Raw genomic sequence first — 9,226 nt, forward strand, 5'->3', positions numbered from 1 at the left:
GGACACCTGTAAAAGCGCTTGCTTTTGATATTGTGACCCATGGTGTTGCTCACGTGCTGCCGTGCGGTTTAGAGATTTAAAGAAACAGAGAGGGAAAGCGGGAGAGAGAGAGTTTGCCTTAGGTGATAAGCAGCTGTGGAAGGCCAGAGGCCTTATCAAAAATGAAGGCGGAAGGTAGGAAATGCTCCTGGGGCTTTATGTTATCAGTAGTTATTGCAAATCATGAAAGGGGCTCTTACACACCCAGGCACGTGCAGACACACTCTGCCACACCCACAAGCACCTCTGAACAGGGATCCGTTTATCTGCACTTGTGCAGATTCGTGCCCAAGTGATGGCATTGCCCCTGGACATCTCAGACCTCTCCCTGGCCATGGCAGTGTCCAGGTGTTGGCCGCTCCGGGTGCTGCGCGGCAGTCTCACAGAGAGCTTCCTGCTGCTTCTCTCAGCCCAATCCCCAACTTAAACGCGATTTCTCTTCTAAGATCGTACGCTTGTTTTTCCACCTGCTGGGAGCGACGCAGTTTGTTTGCAGGTGCGAGCAGCGTGCTGCGTAACCGTGCCGGGGCTGGGGCCGGCGGTTGGCCTGGGGCAGGACTGAATTTGTTCGGATCGGAGTAGGTGATCTGGGAGGCCAGAGAGACTCTCTCCGTCTGCGTGTTTGTTCCCACTGCTTCTGTACGTACCATCAGCGTGGGCGTTGTGCTGAGGGGAGCTGCCAAGTTTTCCCGCTACCGGTGGAAGCATCTCTGGCTCGTAGCACCAGATAAATAGACGGAGCAGAAGGAAGTAGAAGCTTTTTACTGGTGAACAGGAATGCTTTCGTTGCGAGGATGCACGGCCAGAAGCAGCTCCCTCCATTGCTGCACGGCCTTGCTTTTGTGTTAAAACAGAGCGAGACAGAAAACAGAAGCAACTTTTCCAACTAGAAACCACTTCATGCCTAAAATGCAAATCTTCATTTTGGAAGCACAAACAAATTGCTGTTGGATCAAATGAACGTTGCCCACTTGGCGGTGGTGTTGGTGATGGACACGACTCCAGCTTACTAGCTCTGGAGCTGCATCCTGGACTCTCTCGGACACGGGCCGCTCAGCTCTACCACGTCCTCCGGCCGGGTCGGGAGCCCTCCGCAGCCCATCCTCAAAAGCAAGTGTGAGATGCAAAGGCTGAGGCTTGGGCGAGACGAGTGCAGTTGTTTCCCGCTCCCCGTGCCAGCCCGTGCGGTGAGAGTCAAACGAAGGTACTCAGCATCGATTATGTGAGTGACCCGGGGAAAGCCCGTGGCGCGTGCATTGAAGTACCACATTTCGTGGGCTTTCTCCGCTTCGGCTCTGCTGCCTGGTGCTGACCATTTCTCCTGGGTTCCTAAGATTAGAAATGGGGGGATAGTGAAAGGCCAAGCAATCGCATTTCGAAGTATTGCTAAAGTTCGCTCGCTCCCAGCCGTGTGTGAAGGAGGATTGTCTCACCGCAGAGGCCTCCGTCCCTGTGACCCAGCGTGGGCAGTCTGCACGCTGCTCTCGGATGCCCTCGGGGCTGTGCCGCTTGCACATGTGAGCATCGATAGGTGATCTAGATACGGTGCCCATTCGAGGGACATGGTTAGTAGTCTGCCAGGTCCACACTTAACTTGCACTTGTACAAGACCCTCGTTCCAGTCTCCAATAGGCCTAGGGATGATGCCTATCAGCAGCCTGTGGGCTCTAACCGGTGGCAGCGTCCTGCCTGGTATGGCGTTGTTGAGAGGGTTTGGCTGGGCCGTCGGTAAAGGTGATCCTTGCCATGGGCGGTTCAGGATGAGGTGCCTCCCGTCCTAATGCTCTGGGCGGGAGGAATGGGCAAAGGTGAAGGGCAGCAGGGCGAGAGCTGCCATGGCCTCGCAGTTCCTACCAACGCTTCGTTTGGGACTGCAGGTGCGGCGTGCCTCGGAAAATCAGCGCGCTTCACCACTGCGTCCAGGAAGAGCACGCACCATTCGCAGACGCTCCCTCAGCCTGACGAAGGGCGTTTGTGCCCGAAAGCTCGCTAAGAAGAATTTTTCCAACTATTTGAGTTGGTTTAATAAAAGATACCGGATTTACCCAAAGAAACTTTGTCGGAAAATCAGGGCCGTTGTGTGCAGACAGACCTTGCTTACACTGGATTGGTGTCAGCTCTTCTTATGAACACGTACGCTCAAGGCGAACCTCTTGCGATCACCGTAATGTGGGAGAAGAGCTCCCCAGCTGCCCCGAGCTCGCTGTCTTGGGACTGCTGACGTACGCCCCGCTCAAGCTGCGAGACCCTGTGCTTGCAAACTGACTTCTGGACGTTTGTAGAAGAAACCTGGTTTCGAGCCAGCAGCCCGGGGGTAACAAGGCCCAGCCCCTCACTGCGTTGGTGCGAGCCGTGCGGCTCTGGGTGTAGCAGCACCAAATCAGTGCAGCGTGGCGCGGCAGGCTCGCGCTGTCTCCAGGCGAAGCGAGACGGGTGTGCACAGCGCCGTGTGCCACAGCCCCCTTAATCAGGGAGTGGATTACTGCTTCAGAAAGCCTGACCTTCTTGTAAGTCCTCGGGAGTCCCGTTATTGTTCACAAACAAGAGAAGCCGAGCCAGGAGCTCTGTAAACATTGCAGAAGTACAAGTGAATGGTTGGGGAGCAATGAAACCCTGTGAAATGGCAGATGGGAAAAGAGCAGGCAGGACATGCCACGAGGGAAGCAAAATGGCAGAAATTCATCTCGGTTGCTCCGAGAACGAGGAAGATGATAAAGCGCGCGGGGAAGCCAGAGGAATGGGACTGGAGGGATTGCAGTCTGCGTGCGGCTCGGCACTTTCCAGCCACATCTACCGCAGCGCTTCGGAGAGGCACGAGCTACCGTGGAGAGATCGCAGCCGTGGGCATCAGAGAGGCCTGATTTCTTCATCCTTTACATCACTGACTTTCTGTGCAACTTTTATTCATTATTATTAACCGTAACAGTTCAGCAGTACCACCCGGGATAAATCAGTTAACCTTCCTTTCTGTTTCCCATCGGTAAAATGGAGTGGAGCTTACCCCCTTTTGCAGAGAGTCTGAGAACTTCAAATGCAAAGTACAATGTATATTCAAAATAGTAATATTATGTCTTGTGTTGTATAGAGTGAAATGAGGTTAGATGGGAATATTGGCACTTCCTCGCTGGATGCCTGAAGACGTTCAGTGTCATGCTTCAGAAGAAACGGGGGTATATGGGATGGGTAATTGCAGTATCTGTTACACCTTGGAACTTGCAGCTAGAAAGGGACCATTAGCATTTAACAATATAGTTAGTGGAGACACCACAGCCAAAAGAACGGGCTGATTAAGATAGACAGCTGGAGGAGAGTGAGACCTGCTCTCAGCACCAGCTGTAACTTGCTCCGCAAAAGAATATTATGGAGAAGACTAAAGGGGCTCGTGCACGTGCAGATCGTCGTCTGCGATGGCAGCTGGCAGCCAGATTCAGCCAGGCGGGGAAGTTTTCCCATCCCCGGTTGCACGTTGTGGCGGGCTGCCAGGGAAGGCACCCCCATAGCTGATGGATCTGCCTATACTGGAAGTGCAGCGTCCAGCGGCACGGAGGTAGCACAGCCGCTCCAACCCGGCTAGAGCCGAGCCGAGCCTTTCCCGCAGACCCGGAGGCCCGTCGCTGCGTGCTGAAGTTCAGGAGGTGGCACAGCTGCTGTCTGGTAGCCCTGGGGCTGCTCTGGCTGGTGCTGGGGGCTGGCTTCAGCACGCTGCTGGTCCAGGCTCGGGGCGGCAACCGTGACTTAAAGCCACCTTTGCAACTCGCTTCTGAGTTGCATCGGTTCCCATCAAGGATTGGGGCCGCTTTGTGTGCCCCTCGTCAGAGACCTGACGCGGAAGGGCTCTGGGGAGGGGTCTGAACAGGTAGGAGCCCGAGCTTTTCTTTTACACCCCCTGTATCACACGGAGAAACCTGACGGGTTGGAGACCCAGAGATTTTGAATCTAGTCCGTCGCCTGGCTTCAAATTCTCAACGCTCCTTTCTTTTTCTCTCACTCGCAGCCCTACACGTGCCTTGGTGCGTGCACATGCACACACACACGCATGCTGTGTATTCCCTAAAATAAAAGTGCATTTTGCTGGGAAACGTGAACTGGATTCCCGTGGCTTTTGGTGGAATCCCAGCTCACGGTCACTGCTGACGTGCAGCGTGAAAGAAGAGAGCGGCTGAGATGGAGAAATGCAGGCGGAGGTGGACTTCATTCACCACTAAGCACTGGCAAAGGGTTGTCGCCAGCCAAAGGCCATTTATAATGTCGCTGGCAGCGGCAGCCGTGCTCTGAGAGGCGATGGAGAGGATAGCTCCGCTCCCATGGCAGATCAAATGGAAACTTTGCCTCTTGCGCTGGAGGAAGTCGCTGAAAATGAACCCGGATGCAGTCGTGTTTCTCAGTCGTCAGTGGTTTATAAGGGATGCGGTCGGGGGGTGTCTGCTCAACGCCGTACCGGGGAGCCTGGGTCAGGAGGGGTCTGGCTTTGTTTCCACTGCCAGCAAGGCGCGCAGGCCAGGCCCAGCTAGCTGCGTCGTGAGCAATACCGGGGCCCGGCGTTTGCTTGGGGCCTTTGTGTGCACGAGGCCCAGGACGTTCATAGGGCTCGGGGCAATATGTTTCTGCTGCTCTCCAAGTGTGTAATTCATGACGAAGGGTTCGCTCTCGTGTTACCATTCAGGGCTAGGCAATAAATTAGGGTAAGGAGGAGGGAAATGGAAAGACAAAGACCAGCGGAAACCGGAGGCCAGCACCCTGGTCGTTTCCGACTGCGGACGCAGCGCGCCGTGCTCGACGGTCTCCGAAATCGAGCAGAAGTGCGATGCTCGCGGGGGCCGGGGCGTCAGATCTTTGCGAGGTGAAACAGAGATCAGGGTTCAGGTTTGGCTCCTCCCTGCTCGGCAACATTTATTTTCCAGTGCTTCTGTCTAATTAATATAAGGCCTGCTCAAGCACACCAGCCCTCATTGGACATGTCACTCGTTAATCATGCGACCCTCCTCGCCTTGGGTAATGACCTTGAAAGAATATATCAGCCCATGATGGCGGGAGTGAGGAATTAAATTGTTTCTCTGAGTGCTTATGGTCATTGCTGACAATTTATATGACACAGCTGCCCTAAGCCATCCGCGCCGGCCATTGTGTGGTAATCATTTTCCCAGCCAGGAATGGATCGCAGGCCAGACAGCGAGTGGCCCAGGCAGTCTCCTGTCCTGCTTTTCTGTGGGGTTTTGTTCTTTGTTGGGGACGGAGGGGCTGCAGGACCTGGGCAGCTTTTGCTGAGACTCGGGACGCGGGGCGGCCTCTGCCTTGCAGTGGACGCAGCTTTGCCCTTGGTTTTAACATGCTTAAAACGGTACTAGCCTGAGGAGCGCAGGAAAAGAGGAAGACGAGGTTTTGGGGGTAAATGCGATATCTTTTATTAGGCCAACTCAGTAGTTGGGGGGAAATGAGCTTTGCACACTGTCGGGGACGTGCTTTCAACTGTATAGCCAGGCTGCAGAGAGCGTCCGAGCGATGAGAGCGGGCCCAGGCGGCCCGTTGGTCACGGGGGAGGTCGGGAAGACCCGAGAAAGCTTTTGCTGCTGTGGGGGTCGAGTGGGGGCGTTTGGGTCCGTGTGTCTGGGTAGCAGTGGCTTTTGGGTGACTGTTCAGGCATCGACATGCCATCACGTATGGGTGAGTGCGTGCGGACCCCAAGTCGGACGTGACCTTTGGCGATCGCGAGCCCTTCCCGGTGACGCTTGGCGTGCGCTCTTCGGCGCCGGAAGGAAATTCTAGGGAGCGCCCCGACAACGCGAGCTGAAAGCCGACCGCAGGCATTTTTGGTGGGTTTGTTTGATGTTCAGGATTAACGGAGAGATTTACTTTTCTTCGAGGCGTAATGAGTGTATATCATTCCTAGTTATGTACTGGTATCTACTTTCAAACTGACTTAAAAAAAATGTTTATTATCACTGGATTTTATTATTTGGGGAAAATATGGAGCTGAGGGTGTAAATATCAGCGTGCGCTGCTCTGGCCATATGGGCTGTTTCTCTCTAAACATAAACAGTCAGTAATTAGCACTAGAAGTATTGGCTAAAATCGTAAAGTAGGCCAAAAACAAATAAAACCGGCATTTTTCGTTAATACGGTAAAAATGAAGTAGACGTATTTGTTTATGCCTTCAGTAAATTTGCCTCTGTTGTTGCTCAGCCATAAGGTTTGTTCCTGTTATTAAAAGAAATATTTTCTACGCAGGGTTGACTGTGTTTTCTTAGTCTGCTGCCGTGTGCGGATCCCAGCGAGAGATGTTGTGCGTGTAGCGTATCTGCACAGACTTGAGCGAGCAAGTGTGTGTGCATGAGTCGTCACACGTGCACGTCTTTGCGTGCCTGTATGTGTGTCTTTGTACGCTCGTGTCTGTTTGCTTGTGTACACCATCGCCTTGTGCTTGGTGGTGGCTATGGGGCTGTTTCAGGAGCGAGGGCGTTGAAACCGAGCGTTTGGATGCACGTCCAAAAGACACGCGTCCTCCGCTCTTGAGCACACACGTCAAGCCTCCTCTGCGGCGGGGGTCGCTTCTCCTAGAAGGACATGCCGGGGAACGCTGTCGTCACTCGAGTTATAACTTGGTCGTCTTCCAAATATTACATGCTAAGTAAAAAAGTATTTTCTTTTATCAGTTGTAAATGCGCTGCCTTTCAATTTCCCTGAATGTCATCTTTTTCTTGTATTATGTGAGAGGATAAATAGGAGTGCCCAGTTTACCTTTTTCAATGCTGCTCATTATTTTGTGCTTTTCTATCATACTGCCTCTTATTCATCTTTTTGTTGGTCCGCTCAAAGATTTCTGGTAGATTAGAGAGGCACAATTTTCCTTTACAGAAATCCTGCTGACTTGCCCTATTGCGCCATGTTTACCCAGGTGTTTTATCATTCTAGTTTAATGATCCTTTCAGCCAGTTTGCTTGGTACCAGGCTTGTTGATTTAAAATTTTTAGACTTGCCACTAGTGGCTTTTTTTGTAAAGAGCGGTACATGTGCTGCCCTTTGGCCCGCTGGTGTAGAGGCTGGGGATTTTTTAAAGCAGAAATGGCATGTTTGTGTTAGCAGATTAGCCACTTCCATCTCGGATGCCCCCCGAATGCCTGGCTTTTGCATCTGGCCCTTGTGACTTGCTGCTCCTTCGTTTCTCGTTGGTGCAAGACCCCAGCTTTTGCTGCCTCGCTCTCCGGCTGTCTGTCTCCTTTCCGTCTTCAAACACAAGAGGAACAGGCCCTGGGCAGTTGTCCTCTCGGCATCCTCTCTCAGGTTGTCACTTTTAGAGACAATTATGCAAGCGAACAGCATCTGTACATAAAACCTCTATGTAGAAAAGGGAGGAGAAAATGTCGTGAAACTAAGGCAAGGGCGTGCTGACCCCACGGGAAATAGTCTTTTCATTTGGAGAACATGAGACGTGCCGTGCGGTGGAGTGGTTAGAGCCTGGCACTGCTGTTTTGGGCTACCTCGCTGCACGAGCGAGGACAAATCGACTCATCCCCCTGCCTTGCTTTTCCACCTGCTTCTGCCTCGTGGAGGGAAGGCGCTCTGAAAGATTGCTACTGATATCATTATCATCATTATATTGATTTCTTCTCTGATAATCTTCCTCCTAAAAGTCTCATTAAAAGTTAGCTGATGAGAAGGCAAAGGTTGTCTGGGCCTGGCACGTAACCACTGCAAGTGGAAATCCCCGCGTCAGGGTTGTGCGTGTTTCCGTACTCGGACCCGAGCTTTCTGTGCAGTACAACGCAGGCTTTAATGATGCGGTTGCATGCTGCTTCTCACATAATTCAGTGCAATACCGTGCGCTGTTTTCTGCCACCGTGGATACCCACTTTACATCTGTTAGCACGTACGCGTTTGGCAAACGAACAGGCACATTCATAGGAAGCTGAGCGTGCCCACCCCAGTGCTGATTGCGAGAGAACGCCAAGTAATAATAAAAACGTGCTGGCATAGGCAGGGGCTTTAGTCTGCAGCTGCGTTACCCCGCGCGCTCATTGTCGCCTTTGCTCTTGGGGGCGAGGAGGAGAGCGAAGCTGGTGGGAAGCAGCTTTCCCACCCGCGGGAGGCGGGGATGCGTGTCGAGGCAGGGCTGGGTGTGAAGGAAAGGCCGCGTGCCGTGTTGGTGCCCCAGGCTCAGGTCTACCTGCCCGGCAGCGCGAGGATTTCGGGTTGTGCACCTCGCAGGGCTGGGCGGTCTGCCGTCTTGCCTCCCGGGGGGGCTCTTCTGTCATTTTGGGCGCTCCTCAGCTGTCCCGGTTCACGGCGGACGATACCTCGTGGCTGGGGAGCTGGTGGCTTGTCTTCCTGGGAGAAGAGAACCGTAAGTACGCCCTCAACTTTGCAGGCAAGCTGGGCGTTACAGTGTAGTTCGCTGTTTGAAAAAGAGGAGGTGGGAAAGACAGCAAAAGGGAAGGCAAGCACACTGCAGGCTCCGTTCCCCGCGCGCCGCTCTCCCCAGTGACGTCAGCTTTCTCCGAGAGACGAGAATATTTTAAATTTGTTTATCTTGACAATATCAGGTGATTCGGGCGCTGGCGCGCCGCACCGCACGGCACAGCACCCAGCATATACATATATATTTATATTTAGCATTTTTTTTCTAGTATGTTCAGCTGAAAAGGCTTGGCTTGATTAATATTTTCCGCTGTCCGGTAACCATGGCAATGGGGTCAGCAGATATAATACTTAATTTAATCTTTCAACTGCCTCAGTGTGCATCACCAGTGTCCCGAATAATAGAAAGCCTTTTGCTTCTCTCTCTCTCTCTCCCCCCTCATTCTCTTGCCTTGTATATTATTATCTTTGCCAGTGGCTCCCTCACATGACCCAAAAGGAATAAACTGTTTTCTTCATTCAGTATATGCCGTTAAAAAGCAACCCCCGTGCTGGCCAACCCTCCCCACCACCACTCCCGCAGCCAATCTCCACGGCATGACAGGGGACGTGGGAAGATTGTGAGAGCTTTCCTAGCAGCACCGTTGAGGTTTCTGAAACGCTCTTCGGCCAAAAGAGCCCATGCGGATTTTCCTCCCCGTCGCAAACGCCAGGTGATTGGCTAACGGAGACTCGATGGCCCGTTTTGCTCTCCAGGTGGGTCCGGTGCATTGCTTTGTCTTCGGTTGGCCCAAATTCCCCTCTTCATCTCATTTATTTTCACCTCCTCTTTCCC

The sequence above is a fragment of the Alligator sinensis genome, unplaced genomic scaffold, assembly GCF_000455745.1.
Source record: "Alligator sinensis unplaced genomic scaffold, ASM45574v1 scaffold1914_1, whole genome shotgun sequence".
In the NCBI taxonomy this organism is placed as follows: Eukaryota; Metazoa; Chordata; order Crocodylia; family Alligatoridae; genus Alligator; species Alligator sinensis.